Below are 20,764 nucleotides of genomic sequence, written 5' to 3' on the forward strand. Positions count from 1 at the left end.
CCTAATAATATAATATAAAACGCAGAAAAACTGCATGCGCAAAACCTCCATAATAATTATATTTGTAATAAAAATACAACTATCAGATTTATTCAGGATTAAAAAGAAAACAAACTAGACAAACACACCCTAAGTTAGCAAAATATCTTATTAAAATATTGCTCCATAAAAACATTTTGGGTAAAATTTTGTTCCTCCCTTTGGTATTGTAACATTGAGGAAACAATGAAAAAGATATATTTTCCTGATTCGCACTCTTAGTCCTTCTGACTCGTTAATTGTTCACTATTTTAAGAAATTACTTCAAAATAAATAAAAGTCACTATAATTTTTAACTGATTGGGACTATTGGTCTTTTGGACAAGAATTATAAGCAACTTGAATGAAATGTGGATTAAAAATGTTAATTTGATCTTAATCATGGTAACTAGTTTTTGAGGTTTCAACACTATGCTTTCTCTGTCTCACAAGTATGAAAATGAAGCTCAGAAAGAAAAAAGATAATTTATTTTTAATGAGAAACAATTTTACTAAAGATCATTAGTTGATCTTAAGAATTTTATTAAGTATCTATCTTTGCCTATAGATAGAGCAATGTATACACACACACAAATGAATGAAGTGGAATGTAAAGAAAGTTTAAATACAGTCAGCAGTTTTTTTTAATTAAAGGAGAACATATTAATATAGCATAACAGCTTTATTACATTTTAATTATATATTTCAGATGTTTTTGACATACTTCAAATAAACTGATGATTTTACTCTAAAATATATATACAGGGTAGGCAATAGTAGGTTTACATAATTCAAATAAATAATACAATATTTAATAAATAATAATCTATAATAATAAAAGCATAATATGCTAATAAGACCAGACAGCCAAATGACCTTCCGGATGTCATTCCCAACATCCTTCTGGACGAAGCTGTGGTGGCAGGAGCTGAAGCAGGGGCGGTTAGGGGCAATCAGGCAGGCAGGCAGTTAAGGGCATCAAGCAGGCAGGCGAGTGGTTAGGGGCAATGAGGCAGACAAGCAAGTGGTGAGGGGAGATCAGGCAGGCAGGCAGGCGAGCAGTTAGGAGCCAGCGGTCCCGGATTGAGAGAGGGATTGGGCCTAAACTGGCAGTTGGACATCCCCTGAGGGGTCCCAGATTGCGAGAGGGTGCAGGCCAGGCAGAGGGACCACCCCTACCTCCCCCTCGTGCACGAATTTCATGCACTGAGCCTCTAATACAATAATAAACTCTCACACATTTAGCAGTAAACCTACTTTTGCCCACCTCTGTATATATGGTGATAGGAAAGAAGAAAAGGGAGGGGTAGAAGAAAGATTTTAGTTGTGATACAGAGATGAGCAAGACCTTTCCATTTCTAATTTATGAGCATTGGTTAGAGCAAGACCTATTGTTACTGAGATACTTGCATTTAATCTTGAAGGTTTTGGTGTTGATTTCTAACTTTGTGCTCATTATTTTCAAAACAACAGAACATGAAATTTTCAATCTGCTCACATTTTTTAAAAATACATTTTTTTTATTGATTTCAGAGAGAAAGGGAGAGGGAAAGAGAAACATCAATGATGAGAAAGAATCATTGATCTGCTCCTCCTGCATGCCCCCTCCTGGGGATTGAGCCCGCAAACCAGGCATGTGCCCTTGACCAGAATCGAACCTGGGACCCTTCAGTCCACAGGCCGACGCTCTATCCACTGAGCCAAACTGGCTAGGGTGTCTCACATTTTTTATGTGTGTGAAAGATTGTGTTTTTTTAAAGATTTTCTTTTATAAACCCCCACATGATTTCATCTCCTTTAGCACCCTGACAATCCAGTAATCTAGTAGAAAGTGGTTTTTGTAGTAATCAAACTAGACTTTGAGAATTATACTGAGGAATGCCTTAGTTATCCATTTTGATCAAAAACAAATCCAAATTTTATCATTAAAATTGGGAGCAAACGGATTTTTGCTTTTACCAGTGATTCATTCATTCTTCCAGCAAACGCTGAATGAGGGTCATATAATGCAAGGCCCTGGGCTAGGTGAATTGGTGAGAGCTAAGAAAATCGATGTTCTGTCTTGGCTGGCTGAGCCTGGGGCTGTTTTCAGATGGGATACATAAAACCACTGCTTAGTGGCTTAACGAGGCAGAACCTAAGATACTGCCTAGACACAGAGACCTGCCCTCACAGCTGACAGAAGGCCGCTTGGAGGTCGGTGTAGCTATTTCGGTTGTATTAATGAACAACTTAGATGCAATTCATTGCTGAGCCACTGTGTGTTATGACAAAAAATAAAAACTACACCTCTCAGAGTTATGTGTCAGCGTCTCAGGGAAGTACTTTATTTCATGTTCACCTTGGTGCTTTGCTAGGTTCAATTTTCCTTTCCCTTACTCCAGAAAATGTGTTTCTATGAATTTCTAAGGTAATATCTGCAGGACACTTTTACTAAGGTTTCCTCATGTCAGTAACAACAACAAAAGACTATGAGGTTGGACCTACTTTTTCTTCTTTTGTAATAAAGTTAAGTAGGTGTTTATTTTATTTTTTATTGCATTTGTTGGGACATTGGTTAATGAAACCATACAGGTTTAGAGTGTACAACTCAATAGCACATTATCTTCACACAGCATCATGCGTTCACCACCCACAGCCAAGTCTCTTTCTGTCCCCATTTATCCCCCCTTTGCCCTCTCCACTTCCACTACTCCCTCTCTCTCCCTTTCCCACTATACTGTTGTCTGTGTCTATGTGTAACACATCTATGTATATATGTCACATATGTGTGTATATACACATAAACGTGTGCGCACGCGCGCGCGCGCACACACACACACACACACATATAACAACAACAAACAAACATAATGTTGGGCCACATTTTCAAACAAAAGAGGAAATAGTGTTGTGTTAATTTGATAAAAATATTCATATATTTCAAAGACTTCTGTGTCATCGAGTCAGATGAATGGTAAATAAAAGTGATGTCTAGATATCCCCCATTCTTTATCAATATGGAGATAATTTTTTTAAGTTGTCACATGTTAATAGATAATTCAAGGGAGAATGGATAACATGATTTGAAATGATATGACAAACTTAGAGTTAGGAGAATCAGCTAATGAGGTTGACTATATAAATGCTCAGGTTTTTTCCAAAACTGATATTCTATGTATCTCATCATTCAAAGCAATGTATATATCATATAAAAAGTGTATAAACCTTTTAAACATCAAATGATCAATATATCCTATTAAAGACTAAAATCCTAACATGGAGAAGATATCCCTGTCAAAAGCCAAAGTCACCCTTTACGTAATTTGAGAGAGTGGCAATGATATTTGTGTCAAGTTTTAAAAAATTCTAATAGTAATTATGAGTATTAGAACAATTTTAGCTTTTCATGACTCTATTATTATGGCTACAAGTTTGACATCTATGGTAAATTGATAGCATTTTTTCTTTGTGATCTATAAAATATTTCTTTTTCTATGAGAATCCATATTTGAAATAAAACAAAATATCAGATTTACCTGTGAAAATGGTATTGTTCCCACATGGAAAACTACTACAAAGACATCAAAGTCCTTTAGGAAGAAGGGTAGGTAGAGTGAGAGACCTGAAACAGCTTTCTCTCACAAATCCGGAATGCCCTCACGTGGACATTCCCCACTGGAGATCTCAGTGTCTCTGTCTGTCCTCAGAGTTGCTTTGTTCCTGCTCACAGTCACTCCATAGGCTGATTTCCTTTTTCATGGGGGAAGTTGATCCCACTCAAAGACGGATGGGCAACGACATCTCTTCCCAACTGGAAGTGTCTATGCTCAGCATGAACAGCTGTTGGAACAATTGTGGCTGAAAAACTTTTCTCTACAGAAAACAACCTTGATGAGCACAAGTGCTCACACTGCTTTCCGGACCGATGCCCATCTGTTGGACTGGCTGAGTGCCTGGCCACTCATTGGTCAGGCTTTAAGACCTCTAGTGCCTCAGTCAGCAGGTTCCGGTTCCTCTCCTGCAGCAGCACTGCCCCCTGGATGTCAGATGTTGCTCTACCACGGGGTACGCTGCAATCGGTTGCAACAGATTTAAATCCCTCTTTTACTAGCTCCCCCAAAAAATAAATAAATAAAAAATAATGGGAGATGTACATTAAAGGCCAGAGTATATTAAGTCTGTTATTGGCTTGAATTTTTCCATTTATTCTGTTCCCTCCAAATGTGAGAGGGTCAGTATAGCATGCTGTGGTCAATATATCACACACATATCACACATGATCACTGCGTGTTGATGCTTGGTTTTCATAATGAATAATAGTTTCCTTACAAGTTACGCTTCTGCACAAAGAAAGTTAAGTAAACAACAGTATCAGAGTATGAAAATAATTTTTGTGATTTTAATTTGTTTTGTTATTTGTTTCCTTGTTCCTTTATTTCTTTCTTCCTTTTCACCCCCCCCTTTTTTTTTACTGGTTTTTATAACATTACTAGAGGCCCGGTGTATGAAATTCGTGCACAAGGTTGGGGGTGGGGGGGAGTCCCCTCAGTCCAGCCTGCACCTTCTCCAATCCAGGACCCCTTGGGGGATGTCCGACTGCCGGTTTAGGCCCGATCCTGAAAATCAGGCCTAAACTGGCAGTCAGACATCCCTCTCACAATCCTGGACCTCTGGCTCCTAATCGCTCACCTGCCTGCCTGCCTGGTCACCCCTAAGTGCCCCCCACCCCCGCCACCGACCTGATCGCCCCTCACTGCCTCTGCATGCTGGCCTGATCACCCCTAACTGCCCCTTCCCTGCCGGCCTGGTCACTCCTAACTGCCCCCCCCCCGGCGGGGCTGGTCACCCCTTACTGCTCCCCCTGCTGGCCTGGTCACCCCCAACTTCCCCCCTCTGCTGGCCTGGTCTCCCCCAACTGACCCCTCTGCCGGCCTGGTTGCCCCATGCAGCCTGCTGTTCAGTCGTTTGGTCATCCCTCACTAACCCCCCAGCTGGGCTGGTCACCCCACGCAGCCTGCTTGTTCAGTCATTTGGTCTTCCCTCACTAACCCCCTTAACGGGCTGGTCACCCCATGCAGCCATCTTGTGAGGGTGCGAGGGTTAATTTGCATATTACTTTTTTATTATATAGGATGATTCTAGTTTACTTATTTTCATCCTTATACTGGATTCAACCATTCTTTGTAGGTCCACAGTCTTTTAAAATATATTTGTATTGACTTTTAGAGAGAAAGGAAGCGGGGGCGGAGAGAAAGCAGCATAGACGTGAAAGCAAAACATCTATTGGCTACCTGCTGCACACCCCCAACCAGCGATTGAGCCCACAACCTGGGCATATGCTCTGACCGGGATTTGAACAGGCAACTTTTCAGTGCATGAGAGGGTGCCCAACTGAGCAACACTGGCCAGGACCTCTGTCTTTTTTAATTTCCTCTCAAGTCTGAGATCTGTGCAGTGTATTTCTCCAATTATGTCCTTCTTTGTTAAGCCAGCCTCTTCACCCTATCACTGATCCCTGTTCATATTCCAAAAATTTGAGTTTTTCACCTTCTTGCCCTTTTGTGAGCATTCTCTTTGAGTTGATCACTTTTTGCTAATGCCGAGTGGAACTATGGTACATTATCTTACAATTCATGTCTCTGCTCTTTGAATTAGCTGCTTTCCATTTGACCCTCAGCACAGAATAGGGCTCAGAAGGAATATTGCTCTAAACAAGTAAATTTCTCTGCAGGACGTGGAAGAACAATAATGTCTTTTCAGAAACTTGTGCCACCCAAGAGGAGGTCTGTATAAATCCCTGTCACTGGGGGGCTGTGACCGAAATCGCGGACCAAACATGCTCAGGTTGAAGAGATAAGAGGCAAGAAGAAGATGACTATAGGGTGACCTTACACATATTGCTCTTCTTCTTTCTTTTTATCCAGCTGTGTGTCTTCTTTCTTTTCCAGCCCACAACCAGGATGGCAAAATACAGAGAGGGGAGTATCTGGAGACAGAGAATGTAAATATGGAACAAATATGTCACCTCGCTACCTTCTCCAGGAAGCAGGTATTTAGTCCCTGGCGCCACAGAAATTTATGTAGAAGTGTGATTGTGTTTTTGTTGTTGTTTGTTAATCAAAGAAATGAGTAGAAAATACTTAACGAATTGCACTCATTGTTTAAATGAATGTTGATGAAGTGAACATACTTGTGACAGCTAATGTTCTGGCCCCTGGGGAAGGGTGAGCACAGTGTTTCAGGGCATGTGTCTGAAATTGCTATTGAACCAGCATTAGGGTTGAAAAACCCCTCTGTCAGCAAATGTTGAAAATGCTATTATACTTAGAAATAATTCATCTCTACTAAGGATAAAAATGGTTAATGTTTAAAAATTGATGAACTATTTATTGGGGTATACTTGACACATGGCATTGTGTGAGTTTAAGACATATGATACATTAACATGATACATTTATATATTGCAATAGGATTACTGCCTTACCTTTAGCTAAGATCTCTGTCATGTCACCTAATTATCATTTCTTTTTTTGTGGTGAGAACATCTTAGATCTACTCTATCAGCTACTTTGAAATGTGTAAGACAGTGTTATTGACTATAATCTCCATGCTGTGCAGTAGATCTCAGCACTTGTCTTCCAGGTGCAAGTGGGAAAGCTTTCATATCTTCCCAATTCCTCCACTCTGAGCCCCCTATAACCATCAGTCTACTCTCCTTTTCTACAAGTTCAGCCTTTTAAGATTTCAGTGTATCTAAGGGATATGGCACAATACACAGGTGACAAGGGTTGGAGGTTGACTATGTGAAGAGGAGAAGTAAGATCAAGGTGAAAGGTAGCGTTGTTTATTTGCGATGTATAATTGGAAGCCGTCTAAACCACTAACAGATAAACCAACACAAAATACTCTCCCCCAGATTATAAAAGTTAAATCAAGGGGCTTTTATGAGGCAATGCCAATATTTCTTCCAGACAATAACATTTTCTGTTAAATTTCACTTCATTTAGTTTAGCCTAATTATGGAATTGAAGGATGCAAGGTATAATCCTATTCTGAATTTCTTCTGAAAACACAAAGTTATGAATGTGTTAAAAAAAAAACTATGAAAAAGCATTATATCGACGTTCAGTATACCTGAAACTGGCTTATTGCTTTAGAAGGTAGTAAACAAAACATTATCATCTTTCTTGTATTTGTTTTTACACGACTAAACTTTGGTTTCTGAGAATACACACACACACACACACACACACACACATATCTGAGGTTTTCAGATAAAGCTCACTTAAAAAAAATATGTAGGCTGATAAGATATTTGATGTTTAAAACCTTTCAAGTATACTTCACCTGTTAAGTTTTCTACTTCCAAGAAGCTGGAAGCAAAAAATAACAAATTACCCAGAGAAGTATTCTTCCAGTATCTCTAGAAGGGAGTAGACTATTGTTTTAACCTACACAAAAGCTCAGGAAGTTATAAAATTCATTTGTCAAATGTATCAGCATCTGCACTAATGTTGTAGAGACGGCCCCCCTCAGTCACCAGACCATTTGTTATCAATGTGTGATCATCTCAGGGGCATTTCAGGAGGTCAGAGGAGTTTTGAGTGTATTTTATCTATGATAAAAAGTCAGCTTGCAGGGCATGACTGAGTCACTCATCCAGTCTTTTTAAGGATTATAATAATATATTTCTTATACATTATCATAAGAAATAACATATTATATAATACAATAACTAGAGGCCTGGTGCATGAAATTCATGCATGGGTAGTGTCCCTAGGCCTGGCCAGAGATCAAGGCCTTCCGGCTGTCAGCCAGGGCCTTCCTTTGTTCTGCACCGCCCCTGGCTGTCAGCGCATGTCATAGCGAGCAATCAAACTCCTGGTCTCCAGGTCAAACTCCCAATGGGACAATTTGCATATTAGGCTTTTAGATAGATAGATAGATAGATAGATAGATAGATAGATAGATGATAGATAGATATTATATTATCCTATATAATAAATCCCTAATATGCAAATAAACCAAATGGCAGAATGACCAGCAGAACGACTGGTCACTATGATGTGCGCTGACCACCAGGGGGCAGATCCTCAATGCAGGAGCTGCCCCCTGGTGGTCAGTTCGCTCCCACTGGGGGAGCACCACTCAGCCAGAAGCTGGGCTCATGGCTGGCGAGTGCAGCGGTGGTGGTGGGAGCCTCTCCCACCTCCCCGGTAGGCAGGCGGTTAAGAGCAAGGGGTCCCGGACTGTGAGAGGGCACAGGCTGGGCTGAGGGACCCCCTGGAGTACACAAATTTCATGAACCGGGCCTCTAGTATTGTAATAACATTCCTCAGGTTTGATCTCATATCTCATGTACTTGTTTTATTGTTATAAGCAGAAAAGATTGGTGGAGGGCAATAGCCCTTGCAAACCAGGATAACAGAAGCCAATTCTGGGGCAAACTGTTTAAGCCAAGGCTGGCCTGCTCTATCATGTGCGCAGTAAAGTGCTGGTGACTGGTTGGGAAACAGCCAGTAAAAGGCTCAAATTAAATTATTCACATCCCTTCCATGCTGCTTCCATGATAAGAGCAGCCACGTGGCACTGAGAGAAATGCGTGGGCTTCAGATTCAATAAATCCTGAGGGTAAAGTAGGCAAATTAGCCTGAGCAGCCTCAGTGTTTTCAACTGTCCCATGGGAGTAGGAACACCTTGTTCCCGGCTTGTTACACACGGATTAAATGAGCTCATGGTGTACAGCGTGCCTGGTAACCAGTAGTGAGCCTCACTGCCTTTCTCATCGGGACCGTTCCAGATAAGGCAGCGGCTTGATTTTTGGCTGTACGTCTCTGCCTGTCTTTGTAATCTTGAAGGCTAAGCATCTTCATAAAACATAACTGCACCCAAAACTTAGGCCATAAAAGTGGGGATTTATTTTATGTAGGATTCCTTTGCACAGTCAAGCATGAAAGTGAAAAGTGCTTTGATGGGCTCTTCCCATTTAATTCCTCAGACGTAGAAAACCAAAGAGATTCACAGCCGTATTATGTTAATGACCACAGTTTCAAAATGCCTAGAACCGCAATAAATAACCCATGATGTCCATGACCATTTGTGACTCATTGTTCCTGACCAGAGGACTTCCCTAACATTTATATGCTCTGCTAAACCACCCGTATCTGTACAAAAACTTCTTTAAAAAGCATTAGCAAGTATGTTTGAAATGAACCAGAGCAAGACGATTCAAGCTTATGACCCAAAGTCTGCAGGCAGACTGAGTTCCTAGTACAGGCTGTTACTCAGTCACGGAGAAAGCAGCCTATCATTGCACATCAATTAAGTGTAAAATTATGCATTGTTTCTCTCTAATATCTGGATCCTGACACTGAAAGTGATATTAGTTCAATTCTTATTTTTATATGCTTTAACAATGTATTCAGGGGGGCATACATGTCTCCTGACTGTCTTATTCTGATAGGCACCATCATGTGATTGCATGTGGCGGTTCATGAACTATAATCTCCTGATTCTTTCAGTTTCAGATCCCCCTTGAAGGGTTAGCTTCCCTGGGGAGAAAGTACACCTTAGGGTATTTTAGGGTATTGGGTATGGCCTCTATCAGAGCCCTCTAAGGAGAGGCAGGAGGCAGCTCAGCAGGGGAAGCTGAGCAGGGGAAGCTGAGGAGGAGCAGAGAATTCCATTCCAATGAGATGGTTTTAGGCTTTTACTCCTTAAAGTTATGTGATCCTTTACAAAAAACTCTGGGAGGTCTAAGACCTTAATCCATTGTCAGATCACACATGGAGCTGGCATTTGAGCCTCGGCTGATCAGAAATATGTCCTGTGGGGCATTTTTGAAGAAAGTGAGAGTCAGACAAACATCTTCCTGCTTACCTTCTCCAGTTTGTTTCAGTTCAAACTCATTCCAATTCTATCCCTGTGAGATAGCAGAAAAAGACATAATTCTGATTATAGATGATTATCGTATGGCCTTTCCTCTCCCAAGGAACTTCAGTTGAATGAAAATATTGTCCACATTGTGACATTATAAAAAATGATGACTAGTTTTACAAATGTCGTGACTGTTGACATTAACACATAGAGGACTTTGTATATGAGCCAACCTAAATTTGACAAGAATCCTATCCCAGTAAAGGCTATGGAATGAATCTCACCCACTTGAGAACAGTAACCTATCTGTTACAGGAGGCCATGACAAATTGTGCCCTGATATGTAAAAGCTTCCATCCGCAATGACAAAATTCAGCTGGCTATTTGTTAGAGAAACTTCAAGTTGGCCAGGGAGTGTTATCTGTTCCATGTGCCCCCCAAAACGAGTATTTGATGAACAGCACTTATGACTACCATATATCTGCCCTCCTGGTCACCAAATATTTGAGTTCCTCTCCTCCTAACAAAAAAACATATATTAACTCACTTCCCAAGCAAAGTCCCATCAAGTCATGGCTCTACTTGAATGTTCATGATCTGCAAGTAATACCAAGTATTTATTCATGTAGATGTGTCTCCTTGTCTGGAGATGTATGTACCAAACAGATAAGGTATCATCCTCCACCAACTTCTTAACTGCCAACCCAATGTTCAGTGGGAGTCAGGGAAAGGTCACTACTGTAACCGAAACCAAGGTTCAGCTGCCTGCTGCCACAAAAGCCAATTGTGAGACAAAGACTGTTGAAAAAAGAAAGAGGTTTATTCAAGTGCTGGTCACCTGAGGAGATGGGGGACTCATATCCAAAGCTCATCTCTCCACCTCAGTGCAGGCAGATGTTTTCATAAGGAGGAAGCGGGGAAAGCAGAACAAAGAAATCAAGGGGAGGAAGTTGAAAAGTTCTCTATATACAGGTCAGCACAGTCCATTTTGATAAGGATCTTGAAAATAGTCAAGTGATGATCTTGTGTGCATCATCTTGGTCTTTGTCATCCTGGTGTTATGGTTGAAGGTTAGAAATTCTCCCAGAGCTTGGATGACTGAAGGTCAGAGTCTGTATCTTCTGTTAAGTTAGTTCCTAGTAGATAAACATGTTGTTTATCTACAAGCTACATATTAGTCAGAGCGAGCATTTGCAGAAACACTGTCAAAAGAATGGTGGGGAGTTACAATTCCCCACTGTTACACTAGCATCAGAAAAGGTGATGAATGAGAAATGCAGCGAAGTCGCTGGTTTGTAGACATTTTGAAATAATGCTAGACAAATGTCATGAGGGGCTCTTGTGTTGGAAGAGTGGAAATGTTCTTTGTCTAGACCAGTGGTTCTCAACCTTCCTAATGCTGCAACCCTTTAATACAGTTCCTCATGCTGTGGTGACCCACAACCATAATATTTTCGTTGCTACTTTATAACTGTAATTTTGCTACTGTTATGAATAGTAATATAAATATCTGATATGCAGGATGTATTTTCATTGTTACAAATTGAACATAATTAAAGCATATTGATTAATCACAAAAACAATATGTAATTATATATGTGTTTTCCGATGGTCTTAGGCGACCCCTGTGAACGGGTCGTTCGACCTCCAAAGGGGTCGTGACCCACAGGTTGGCGACACACAGGTTGAGAACTGCTGGTCTTGACTGTAATTCTGGTTCCCAGAAGGGTCCTCCCTTCTAACTTTTCTCCAGGGTTCTTAGCTACTCCTGGTTATTCATTCCTTTATTATTATCCTCTTTTGTGACATCTGAATTGGACATGAGGCTGTGACGCTATGTCCTCATTGGAAGTTAAGTGGCTTTCTCAGTGGTCCTCCTCCCCCCTCAGCTTCCCAAAAGGCTAGGGGCCAAGGGTCTTTTTAATTCTTGGACAGGTATATATAAACACATGGTGGGGCAAAAGTAGGCTTATAGTTGTTTGTATTAAAAATAATACAATAAATCATAAATAATAATACAAGAATAAAGTCTGTTTCACATACTCCCAACTCAAGATTTCTTCAACAGTAAACTCTCCTAAAACCTTAGCAGTTTTAAAATGTTTGACTTAGTCAGTTACATGTACCAAAAGCCACATCCAGAATTCTTTCTAGGCATAATTCTTAGATTTACACTATTTCTTTGCTTCCTGCTCTGAGCTTTCTCTTTCTCATCTTAATTACAGGCTTTAGGCCAATCAGGCTGAGTTGGGAGATCACACCTTTAATCTCTTTTCCCTGAGCTATTTTATCCCATTGAAAGGATTTGCTGTGTGCTGCCTTAATCCATTCAAAGGGTTTTAATAATGGGAATAAACAGCTTTAGCCTTGATTTGATCCTTGCCTCAAGGCTAAGTTTTAATCAGCCTTTGTTACTCAAAGGGTGTTATTGTTTTTTTTCCCCCAACTCCACCACAAGTCTTTGAATTTTGTAGACTCTGGTTATTTTGTTTTGTCAGAGCTTTCCATTGATTTTTTTTAGTAATGTTCATGGGAATATTAAGAGTTATTCCAAAGAATACCCTGGATTCCGACTGTAGAACTCCTTACCCACATTGTATAGCAGCAGCCAACCTCCCTTCACTAAAAGGGACCAATCTCTGCCCATTTGTTCGGTAGGAAGAGGGGTTTCAAATGACCTGAAAGCAGTCTCAGCTTCTTTGTCAATGGAACTATGGCTTTTTTCCTTGTGGAAGGATTGTGTGCCCACGATTAAAGGGACAAGAAGCAAATAATTTCTCAATTTCTTTAGAACAATGTTGTATGGAATACCACAATTGAGAATTCTGTAAAGGGTTCATGATGCCAGTGGAAGCTGTGCAGAAAAGGGAGTATAAATCTCTATCTGTGATATATGCATCCATGCCCCTCTGTGGTGGAAGGGAGTCAAAATAATCAACTTGCCACCAGATACATGGCTGGATAGTAGCCAGACTTCTGAAGACTCCAAAGAGTGGTGCCATGCTGCTGGAGGCTCTCTGTTCATAGTTCATGTTGGCAGGTGGGACACTGGGCATCGGCAATAGCTGTATCTATATCAGCAATGAAGAAGGAAGTCTTATAATGTTGACCCTATTTGACATCCTTTATTGAGCATCATTGTCTGGCTAGAGAGAAAGGTTACCCAATATCCAAAAAAAAAAGTTTCTCTTTTGGCATTTCTCCTTCTCCTTCTTCTCCCTTCTTCTTCTTCTCCCTTCTTCTTCTTCTTCTTTTCCTCCTCCTCCTCCTCCTCCTTCTTCTTTTTTTGTTAATCCTCACCCAAGGATATTTTTCCATTGATTTTTAGGGAGAGTGGAAGAGAGAAAGACAGAGAGAAACATCGATGTGAGAGAAACACATCGATTGGTTGCCTCCTGTACAAGCCCCTAACAGGGCAGGGCCAGGTAGGAGCCTGCAACCAAGGTACGTGCCCTTGGCTAGAATAGAACCTAGGACCCTTTGGTCCGCAAAATGATGCTCTATCCACTGAGCCAAACTGGGTAAGGCAAAAATGAGTTTCTCTTGGTCTTCTGACTATTCAGAGCATCCTCCACAGTGGATGCTCTTTATTGGAAATTCACATAACACAGAGATATCTGTGCACTCTGTGTAATTCCAAGAGACATCCCTTTGAAATATCACCTTGTCACCAATCCTATTCTTTTCCACTGGCCAAATCATTATCCAATATTTATTATTTTGTGCAAATTCATACCTCAAATTCTTCTTTTTCTACAAAATAATGTAGAAACCAGATATATGCCCCAAATAATTCCTATTGGGAAAATTTTACTTCACAGCCATCTATCAAGGACACTTTTGAATGAGGAGTCTATAATACATTATATCTGTTTCTATCCAACAACAACTTATCATGCAGATCCATAAAAAATATGCCTGAATTTTTTACTCTTCAGATAACTAGTCGTACTGGTCATTAAATCACAGATGTGAATTGAGGTAAAGACCCAAAACAGCAAGAGTGTAAGTTGGGGACACCTGCTCATTTGTCATGTTTTCTAGATCTGCTTGGGACTGTCTCCTATAGAGCATTCCCGTTTAGAAATGGAATGCTGATGTCTGTGCTCAGGTTCAGGACTTGCTGAGCCACTAGGCAGCCTAGAAGGTATTGACTTAACTCACTGGCAAAGAAGCTAGCATGGTAGATAGAATGCTACCAGGATCGCCATAATGGTAACTCAATTCCTTGAATCGAGCCAGTTCATGGACCCAGAGTCAATTAATTAAGGGAGAGACTGTCTCCCTTTGAGGAGGGATTGCACTACACACCTCAAATACATGCTCTAAGTCAGGGGTGGGCAAACTTTTTGACTCGAGGGCCACAATGGGTTCTTAAACTGGACCGGAGGGCCGGAACAAAAGCATGGATGGAGTGTTTGTGTGAACTAATATAAATTCAAAGTAAACATCATTACATAAAAGGGTAGGGTCTTTTTTTTTTTAGTTTTATTCATTTCAAATGAGCCGGATCCGGCCCACGGGCCGTAGTTTGCCCACGGCTGCTGTAAGTGCTTTCTAGTGCCTTCACTAGAGGAACAATGACATTTACCTGGATAGCTGTGAACTAGAAAATGGGAGGTACCCAGACCTGCCAAAGTCTTGACATTGGCTTTGAGTTTGCATTAATCCTGATGACCCAGTGTATCACCAAGGTCTGTAGGTTGTAAGGGTTGGGGAAGAGACAGGAGGCTTTGGAAGTCAAGTGACAAGTGCAGAGTGAGGCAAAGCCATCTCCTGGGGGGTTCTGTGAGCCATGGAGACATCCTTTCCTTCTTGCCCAGTTTCAGAATGCCGTGGGAAGAGATGTAGTTAGCACCTGGCAGATCCTTTGTCATGTGGAGAAACGGCTGTCTGTGAAGCAATAAACAACAGAAGCTGTATCACTCCAGTGCTAATGGGAGAAGTGGGAGGAATTCATTTTCTCAGAGTCCAGTAAAGACTGAACCGGGCAGGGGGGCCAGATTCAGGGAAGAAACAGAGCAGAGGGAGCAGCCGTCCTGCTCTGAGGCCTCCTGCAGCCATGTGTGTGCTGCTCAGAACTAGCCAGGAAGGGAGCCTCGTGCAGTCCACGGGGATTAGCCCCGGCAGAGAAGAAGGCAAAGAATGAGAGAAAATGTGTTTTATTTAAGCACTACTAAGTGAGGCAACTGTTTTATTCTGAATTTTATACTATAATTTGGGGAATAAATTATTAGAAAATGCCCCCTCCCATCCATATTTTTCCTGATGAGTTGCATTGTGGAGTTTCTAGGGCATTTTTTAAAATTAATTTTAGACAATTCATATCATAGAAGCCTGCCTATAATTCCATTTTGGTCAGATTTTCATTTGAAAAATCTAGTGATTTAAGTTCTTGCTTGAGTACAGTTTCTTTCTCTCCATGACGGGACTTAGCTAGTAACCTTTAAATTAAACATTTCTTGGTCTACACACTTATAAAAACAGAAAAAGTAATGCCCAAAGGAAAGATAATTGCTTTTCTTTCAAACAGAAGAGTTATCTCTAGCTTATTTAGTTTGCATTTTGGGTATTTTTTAAAATTATTATCACCTTATAGCCCTTCTCTTTTAAAGCCTTCCTTTATTTTCTATTTCCTTGTTCAAGAACAAGCTTGGGAAAATAAAGTCTGTAAAATAAAGCCACAGCTCTTGTCTGTGTCCACATCCCCTAACACACTTTCTGCTCAGAGATGGTGACAGTGAAAGGATTGGACAGGGTACTTTCTCAACATATGAAGTGTCAGAACCGAGTTAACAAATACTTCTATGTCTGTGCCTCAAAACTTAATTTATTTTAGTATAAATCATAGAGATAATCTTTACATTTTTATGACTTACAAGGCAGGGGAAAGAGGATCATGCTGATGTTGTGGTCAAATGTAATCTCTGGGATTCTATATCAAACTAAAAATAATTGTGTTTCTAGCCAGGACAGCCCTTCAATTTATCCTGTCATGGGGGTCCGCATTCAATTTGTTTCCTGGGAGGAGATGGATTGGAATTAGAGCAACAGTTATCCTTTGGTCTAAGTGTGGGTCCCCAGAGGTCCAAACAGTAAGCCCGACAATGTCTTCAGAGCGTTCTGTAGAAGTCAGGACGTTTACTATGCAGAATGCAGAGAGCATTCCAGACTTTTCCCTTGAGTGTGACCAAAGCTTCCATGGGTACTGGAACAACTCACCATGCCTTTACTTCTTAGTTAAATGCATATAGGGTCAGGCCCAGCCATTGTGGCACAGTGGTTGAGCATCAACCTATGAACAAGAGGTCTATTTTGACACTGGCTTTGAGTTTGCAGTTTCTGGTCACATGCCCGGTTGTGGGCTAGATCCCTAGTAGGAGGCATGCAGGAGGCAGCTGATGATTCTCTCTCATCATTGATGTTTCTGTCTCTCTCTCCTCTCCCTTCCTCTCTCTGAAATCAATCAAAACATATTAAACAAACCAAAAAAACCACAAAACATATGGGGTCAGAATTTTGAGAAAAGTGTCCAGTGACAGAGCATGTAGCAAAGTGGGAATTGGATTTGAGGTCAGAAGGTCCAGGTTTAAGTGAAGTCTTATTCTTACCAGTTGGTTACCACAGGTACCTGTCCCTGTGGATAAAAGGACCTGTCTTCCAGTTTGCTGATTTGATTAAAAATTATAATGCATTTGAGAATTACCTTATCAACTAAATACCAAAATACAGGTGCTACGTTTTTGTTCATAAACTTTGAGAAGTAACCCAGGGTCAGCTTTTGTGTGGGCAATATCTAGTGCTGGTAGATGAACAGACAATCTAAGGAGGTCAGCAACATCATTTAGGGTCGCAGAGACAGAAAGAAAAATTAAAAATTCAAGTTCCCAGAAAATCAGCTTTCTAGAAAATTTTCTAGAAGACTCTCTTGGAGGTAGGTATGAGAGGATGGTAGATTCGTGTTTTCCAAAACATGGTCTGTGGAAGCCCTGCCCATAATGTGTGCAGATTTGTTAAAAATGCAAATTCTTGGGCTTCGCTCAAGACTAACTAGATCAGAGTCATTGGGAATGGGCTCGTTTTATGCAAGCTCCCAAGTGAATCGTGCACATGAGTCTTTGAAAATCATTCTTTTATAGAGACTGTTAAAGTGGAGTCAGACATCTGGCTCTGATCATGGAATATTTGCATGTCCTTGGACATGGACCACCCTAGTTTGTGGAGCTTTAAAGGAAGGTTAAAGTTGCTGCCATTTACCAATCTGTGCTGTCTTACAGGTAAATGTGGAAATAAGTAATTACCCACAGTGTAAGAAAAGAAAGAGCTCACTGGATAAATCCTCACACTGAGAGAATGGCTACAGCTCAGGAATAGGAGTATCTGAGATTATATCCTGGGGTGGAAGAGATGTTCATGGGCATTGCCCATGGGGCATTTCTTATCGTGTGAAGGAAACATCATGTCTTCAAAAATCTTGATTTCTCTCCCCTCCCCCCCAGTGACAATCTCCTAAATCCCTCGGCTGTCTGAGACTTGTGTTGGCATCAGCAGAATGCCAGTCCTTCTCTGTGCTCTGTGCAGGCTCGTCTTACTATGTCCCTGTGACCCAATGCCACTGCTCTCACCCAATCATTGTTTGATGGGGCACCTTTTCCCAGGAAGGTTTTGGAAGCAGACAGGAAAGGAGAGAGCAGGAGTGGGGGGGATACACATTGTACTGCAGTGGCATTGACTGGGCTTCGCTGTCAGTAGGGGGTCAATTCCTCATAAGGACTCACTGCCTGTGTGACCTTGGGAACGCTACCTAATATTCCTGAATCCCAGTTCCCTCATTAGTTAAATCCAAGTCAAAAGCACATGCTTCATTGCATTCCAGTGAGATTGAGATGAGAGAATGGGTAACAGTTTGCCTGGCACAATGCAGTTTATGAATAGATGTTTCCTCCATTGCTAGATACCCACCCTTCCCTGCCCTTCGCCACATCCCGCTTATTGTCAGGTCAACGTCAACTCAACAAACATGTATTTGGTAAAACTATTCACAAACATTAAGTACTGACATCTCAGCTCCCCCACAACCAGTGGAGACCTTCACGGGGGACTTCCCTGCCCTTCACTGTGGTAATGATAGCGGTCACAACCTAGTGAGACGCGGTCAGCCCTCCGAACATACACTGTTGGACAAACTAACCCTGCGAGGAAGGAATCATGTCCTCATTGTACAGCCCGTCTCGTGGCTCAGGAGGCAGAGGAGAAGCAAGGCCACAGTCTGCATGACAGAGTGGGGTTGGAACTCAGCTCCTGTCTTCCTCCAAGCGTATCTGTCCAGTAGACCACACCAACGCCCAGTCTGAAGTGGCATTAAACATCTTTCTGCCTCAAACTTAGTCCTTCATCTCTATTTTCTCTTCCAGAGACTGAATCGCCACTCACTTGGTCATCTAAGAAGGAAATTGGGGGGCTTTTCCTCGGGACTCCTTTTTTTCATCTCCTGCTCCCAATCAATCCCCAAAGTTTCTTCATTTATAGTCTTCATATTTTTGAAATTTGCTCTCTCATCTTCAGACATGGAACTAGATAGGACAAGGTTTCTGACAAAGACAGCCTATCTAGACGACTCTGCTGTGGCCTGGTGGCATGTTTTCCTGTTTGGATCACAGGTGGCGATACTAAAAGGAACATAGAAGGACCTTTAGGCCCGTGGTCGGCAAACCGCGGCTTGCGAGCCACATGTGGCTCTTTGGGCCCTTGAGTGTGGCTCTTCCACAAAATACCATGTGCGGGTGCGCACGTACAGTACAGTGCGATTGAAACTTTGTGGCTGATGCACAGAAGTCGGTATTTTGTGGAAGAGCCGGTATTTTGTGGAAGAGCCACACTCAAGGGGCCAAAGAGCCACATGTGGCTCTCGGGGCACATGTCTGGGTTGCAAACCCCAGTAGGGGGCGTGCAGGAGGCAACTGATCCATGATTCTCTCTCAACATTGATGTTTCTATCTCTCCCTTCCTCTCTGAAATCAATAAAGATATGGTTTACTTATAAAAAATAAAAACAAAAAAAATAGAAAATATATTTTTTAAAAATAAATGATTGATCATGCCTCTATGGAAGGAGAAGAGTATGGGGGAAAAAGTCCCTTAATTTAAAAAGAAACTATAATGAACAAACACCCTTAAATGGTTTGAACACCCTGGGTCAGAACTTCCATAGAGGAATTTGCAAAAATATTTTGTTTTAAAACCATTTTTGGTAGGATGTCAGTAAATTGTGGCCATTTATGAACTTTTGTAGAAAACTCAAGTAAAATTCAGATCTAAAAATAAGCAAACACGAAAGAAAGAGGAAAACTAAACACTGAAGCTCACTCATGCTCATCCTTTCTGCACCCTCAGGCACCTGGGTGACAAGACAAGAGCTTCTAGATTGAGGAGTCAGCTGTCTGCAAATTAAGGAAGGATTCATGAAACACAGTGGAACACAGGTGATCCAAAAAACCTCTGTAGTGAACCAGTATTGAGTTATAACAGATGCTGACTCCCCATGAAATCGTAGACTAAAAATAGGAAAGACAAAATAACCTTGGAAGAGTTTAAGGAAAATTGGCAATCTTTAGACTCCATAATTTTTTTAAAAAAATCACTTGGACCTCAATCCAATGTGAGTTTATTTACAAGAAATTTGGTTACCTTATTGAATGCATTATTCTAAAACTTTATCTTAATATGAGCTATTTGGCTGGATCTGTGCTGCAGTATTTGTATTTTAGGGAAAGAAAAATGTACAAGCTGCAAGATATGGTGAAACGATGTCATTTAACATTTATTTTTCCAACAACTTTGAGAACATAGCGATAAATTTTCCTTCAGGGATTTCTGGGGAGCAGCTATGAGGTTGAGCTGTGGAGACAAAATGATCTGTAACTGGGTCATAACCCTATATGCTCTTGCTTCACTGGGGAAAGCAAAACAAGTCTGAGATCAATATTTACACATAGAGAAGATTTCCTAAATATTTGGGGTTTTTTTGCAATGGTTGATTTGACCACACAATGCCTTTTTTTTTATGTTCTGCAATTCCTAGAGGAAAATGGATGAATACTCAGATACCTTTAAAGAAACATATCAAATTAACAACAATCTTTATCGTCAGTGACTCACTTTTATTGCACAGAATTCATAGTGTGTTCACTGTTAATAAGCAAACACATTGAGTTCTAGTCACACAGAGACTCAGCAAGGTCATGAGTTAAGCCTTTAAGGAAACTCTAAAGATGGCATCTAGAGAGAAACGGGCCTCCTTACAAGACTGGCCAGCAGACTGTGCCTTTCAAAAACCACCAGCTTAGAGTCACTACAAACCGCTCGTAGACTGAAATAAAAAGTTGTTTTTAAATGTATTGTTTTTAGGAGAATTCAAAAACATCTAAAACATTTATATAGTGGGCTGTATCATTGACCAAGCTTTTCTAGTCATGGCAGACCCCTTGACAATCCAGTTAACAAATAAGCTATTATTATGTGTTAGGTGCTATGCTAGAAGTATATGACTGTCTAACGGTTAGACTCTAACCACAATGCTGTACACGTGAAACTAATGCAAAATAATGTTGAATATAAACTGCAATTTTAAATTTAAAAAAATGATGTAGCTTCTTCTCTCAACACATTAGTTGGGTGAATAAGAAGAACCAGGGGAAATACTAAATAAAAATGGGTATTTAATAATAATAGAGGCAATTGTAACAAACAAATTGGCTTATTATAAATAACACAACTAACTCAATTTAGTTTAAACAATAAAACTAACTGATTATATCACACTAGAGGCCTGGTGCACAAAATTCGTGAAGGGGGTGGGGAGGGGGTCCCTTCAGCTCAGCCTGCACCC

This window comes from Myotis lucifugus, unplaced genomic scaffold, assembly GCF_000147115.1.
Source record: "Myotis lucifugus unplaced genomic scaffold, Myoluc2.0 scaffold_309, whole genome shotgun sequence".
In the NCBI taxonomy this organism is placed as follows: Eukaryota; Metazoa; Chordata; class Mammalia; order Chiroptera; family Vespertilionidae; genus Myotis; species Myotis lucifugus.